Source organism: Acomys minous (genome assembly GCF_964271855.1).
Source record: "Acomys minous genome assembly, chromosome: 11".
NCBI classification, from domain to species: domain Eukaryota; kingdom Metazoa; phylum Chordata; class Mammalia; order Rodentia; family Muridae; genus Acomys; species Acomys minous.
This window is the reverse complement of record NC_140492.1, coordinates 11,675,931-11,680,908: the sequence shown is the minus strand read 5'-3', so window position 1 is coordinate 11,680,908 and position 4,978 is coordinate 11,675,931. Positions and strand designations below refer to the sequence as shown.

At 39.2% G+C, this 4,978-nt stretch overlaps 1 pseudogene across 1 annotated transcript; it reads left to right on the top strand.

The window, feature by feature from the left end:
• The first annotated feature begins 206 nt into the window (after window positions 1–206).
• LOC311608808 (large ribosomal subunit protein uL2-like) lies at window positions 207–1,407 on the top strand (annotated as a pseudogene). Its single transcript has 2 exons — window positions 207–381; window positions 766–1,407. The product of its transcript is annotated as a large ribosomal subunit protein uL2-like (transcript).
• Window positions 1,408–4,978: the final 3,571 nt, after the last annotated feature.

Genomic DNA, 4,978 nt, shown 5'->3' with positions numbered 1-4,978 from the left:
TACACATTCTCTTTGAATACATTTTTCTCTCCATTTACGATTTAAACCTGGCAAACCAGAAAGTTGGTGAAATACTGAATCAGTATTCCCTTTGTTCTGAAGCCATTTTCTCACATTAGGTATCACTAACCATCTCATTAAAGTTACCTTGGCAAAATATTTCTTGATGACGTGTTTCAGCCGTGCTCACCGGGAGATTCGCCTTCATGGGCTGTGTGATCCACAGACAGAGGAAAGGCGCTGGCTCTGTGTTCCGCGTGCACGTGAAACACCTTAAGGCTGCCACTCTCCTGCATGCTGTGTACTTTGCTGAGAGGCTATATTAAGGGCCTTGCAAAGGACATCATTCATGATCCTGGGCGAGGTGCTCCCCTCGCGAAAGTGGTCGTTCATGTTCCCTAGCGATTTAAGAAGCAGATGGTCCTAGAACCCCTATCCAGATCTAGCCAATGGACAAGACATTCTCAACAGTTCAGTGGAGAGTGGGGTCTGACTTTCACACGTACTCTGATGCCCCATATTTGACCACGTCCCCTGGAGGGGGAGACCTGGTGACACTCAGAGGAAGGATAGCAGGCTGCCAAGAAGAGAATTGATACCCTATGAGCATATACAGGGGGAGAAAGTCCCCCTCAGTCATAGACATAGGGGAGGGGAATAAGGGGAAAATGGGAGGGAGGGAAGAATGGGAGGATACAAGGGATGGGATAACCATTGAGATGTAATATGAAAAAATTAATAAAATAAAAAAATTTTTTAAAAAAGAAGCGGATGGAGCTGTTCATCACCGCAGAGGGAATCCACACTGGACAGTTTGTGTACTGAGACTAGAAAGCCCAATTGAATATCAGCAACATCTTGCCCCGTGGGCACCACGTCTGAGGGCACTATCGTGTGTTGTCTGGAGGATAAGCCTGGGGACAGGGGCAAGCTGGCACAAGCCTCAGCGAACTATGCCACAGTCATCTCCCACAACCCAGAAACAAAGAAGACCCAAGCGAAGCTGCCTTCAGGGTCCAAGAAGGTCATTTCCTCGGCCAACAGGCCTATGGTCGGCTTTGTGGCTGGTGGAGGCAGAATTGACAAGCCTATCTTGAAGGCTGGTCGGGCCTACCACAAGTACAAGGCAAAGAGGAACTGCTGGCCAAGTGTACCGGATTTGGTCATGAATCCTGAGGAACATCCCTTTGGAGGTGGTAACCACCAGCACATTGGCAAACCCTCCACTATCCGAAGAGATGCTCCTGCTGGGCGGAAGTGGGTCTCATTGCTGCCCGCCGGGCTGGGTGACTACATGGACCTAAAACAGTACAGGAGAAGATAAACTACACCTCAGGACCTAATAAAGTGTGTGTCTTTTGGCTAAAAAAAAAATTCTTGATGAATCATCCAAAAATATATCATTAAAGCTTTCATGCACAAGAAGATGCACAGAACTACATATATGACTCCTTCATACCAGAACCTACGATTTCTCAATGATGAGCGAGATAGATGATCACATGGCTTGTAAAGACTTGTTTGTAAACTTTCTATAGATGCCCTACCTTTATCACTGCAGGAGATGTACATATTTGTTTTGTGTGTGTATTTCAGAGGATGTCACTGTATTTTAGTATATGTATGCAAGTATATGCAGATACTCACTTTCATTATATGTCCTTGACCTGAGCCTTCAAAATTATTTAAATGCAAAGGCTATGTGAAAAATGTATACTATGCTGTCTTGTTTTCTTCACCAATTGACATTTGGTTGTTCATTTTTATGGGTCTAGTGTAACAGTTTTAACAAATGTGGAGAAGGAATAGTTATCAAATCATTATAATTTAATTCTCTTTTCCTTAAATCAAGCTATCTTTGTTCTGTGGCCCATATAGCTCCCATTTTTAATGCTTTATGAAATGGATTATAAATTTTAAAATACCGTCAATCTAACATGCACTAGAACACCATCACTTTTTTTTCAATCATTCAACTATATTTTGGCCTCAACTGTCTAATCATTCTAGACATGAGACCAGGCAATGGCTTCTTAGTAAAACCATAAAGCACACACACAAAGCAAAAGCAGATAAAGCAGTTTCTTTCAAACTATGAATCTTCTCTCTAGCAAAGCAAATAACTTAGCAAAGTAACAAGACAATATGCAATATAAGAAAAAAATAGTTCAAGCCAGCCAACCAGTAAAGTGCCAATAGCCAGATATAGCAACATCACAGATTCAAGAGAAAAGTGAGCAATAATAAGAATACGCATTTCTCAAAATTCTACACACAAATGACCAGGAAATTCATGAAATATGCTCATCCAAGAAATACAAATTAAAACCCCAAGGGAGTACCAACTCACCACATTCAGCAGAATTAAAGCTAAAAGACAAAAATAGTCAATACTATCAAGGAGACAGAGGAAGAACTCACACACAAAGCTAAATGGAAGATATATCAGTAAAGCCATTATATAAAAACAAATGTAGAGTTTTTTTCAAACAATAAAAACATACTCTCATATGATCCTTCTATCATATTAATTGGTGCATATATAAATGAAACTGCATTAATATGTTAAACAGATACCTTAACTTTCATGTATGGTACAACAATAGTCACAACACACAGAATAAAGAATGAAATAAGGTGTAAACTGACACATAAGTCAAACTATACAAAGAAAATGTGGGTTGGAGAAATAGTGAACTATTACTCAGCAGTAACACTGAAATCCTGTCTTTTATGATAGCACAAGTAGTACTGAACGATATCTTTCTAAGTAATACTGGTGTATGAAGGTAAACAGCATGTGTTTGCACACATTTAGAAACTAAACTAGCTGGAGAGATTAGAATAGAATTTATTGCTAATGTTATTCTACTCTACTGATAGATTGGGGCCCAACCCAATTGCCATCAGAGGAGCATCATCCAGCAACTGATGGGAGCTTATACAGAGACCCAAAATACTAGCCATAGCTAGGAGAACCCTACTGAAGAGGAGTAGGAAAGATTGTCGGAGTCAGAGGGATTGAGAACACCATGACTACATGGCCCATCGAATCACCTAAGCAAGGGACTCAAGGAGACAGAGGTGACAAACACAGACCCTGTATGCGTCTAGGCTGAGTGCTCTGCATAGATGTTATGGTTGTTCGCTTGATGTTCTTGTGGCATTCTTACTAGTGGGAAAGATGCTGTCTCTGATTTTATTGCCTGTATTGGGACACTTTTACTCCAAGTGAGAGTTTGTGCCTAGTCTTACTGTAAGTCATTAAGCCATGTTTGGTATATATTCCTGGTAGGACTTCTTCTTTTGTTTGATGGGAAAGGGACAGTAGGGGCACATTTTGGATTCAAAATCATTTAATTTCACTGTGATTTCTAACACAGTGTGTAGGGAGCCAAGAAAGCCTTGTGCAAATGCATATTGAGTAGATGATGATTGAGGGAATGCATATTGTTGACAAGGGCACATCATCTCAAGGACCAATGCCCCTGACCATTGGGAAATTGTCAAAGCCTGAGAATTGGTAAAGCCTTTCTCCTGTCTGAATGTGAATGTTAACAAAGTGTTCACAAATGTTTGACCAGTGTATACAAATCACAGCAACCAAAGCGCCCTGCTCCCAGGTATTTAACATCCTGAGATTGCTGCCGTATACAGTTCTCCTACAAAGACTGGCTAACTCCTTCCCTCGGTGCTATACATAATAAATGCATTGAAGTCTGGGATCTCACAGAAGTATGCACAGTCCATCTGACTCCAGTCTTTCTGTATATGTGTCAGTCCTTTCTTCATTCTCACTCTGCCTCTTAGTCAGTTTTTCAGGGAGAAACCATACTGGGTGGGTGAAGTGTCTGAACTCTCTGCTTTTCCTTAGCATATGATGGGCTTAACAGTGGGGATCAAGAGGGATAAATACAGAGGGAGAGCTTAATAAAACACTTCACACATAACATATAAGATACTCCCAATATGTGTAAATGGAAGGGCATCATTACCACATTTTTCCTTTATTCACCATAGTCTAACAGTTTAGGAGTCCTCCTTGATGCTGCCGGTGCTATTCTACCAGGTTTGCTGCTAAAATATGTCGGACTACAGTGTCATTTTTACCAATCTCATTATCCCAGTTTAAAGTGTCTATCCTATTGTAATATCCATCTCAATTTTTATTATACCTCAAATTGTTCACCTCTAAACTAGCATGTATATAACTCTGACTATTAGTAGTATCCTTCTGAAAATATTTTGAAGATGTAAACTGCTTGTAAAAATGTCAGATTCTTACTCCTACTAAATTTAGGTCACTGTGTAAGTTGGCATGGAAGATATCATGTTATTTGATCCAAATTCTTGATTTTATTATCTATAAGTTTTGATGCAGTTGCTTGTTTCTTTTCAAGAATGATGGGAGGGAGGGAAGAATGGGAGGATAAAAGGGATGGGATAACCATTGAGATGTAACAAGAATAAATTAATAAAAAAAGGGAAAAAAGAATGATGGAATTATAAGGTGTGTGTGTGTGTGTGTGTGTGTGTGTGTGTGTGTGTGTGTGTGTGTGTGTATTTCAAGCTTAAGAAAATTTTCCTGTACCACATAATCCACATTCAAGAGTTTCACATTCCTTATGACATTCTTCCATAAGGAAGCTTCTTTGAGCATACATATGTAATTCTCTGTACCAAACGTATTTTAGCTCAAATGATATGTAACTGGAACTAATGTGTGAATGTGAAATACAGTACAAAGCTTGGAAAACACTCACCAATAAAGTATATCTTTGCTTATGTTTATATATATATATATAATATATATATTTTAAAATAAGGTCAACTATGCAAAAATTAAATCTTTGCATTTATGATCATTAAATATAGTTATTCTTTCTCTTTGTATCAATTATTTGAAGAAAATTCACAGTAAGCTATGATGCCATTTCCCCTATTACAGGAGGAAACAAGCAAGAAAGTGGATTCTGTT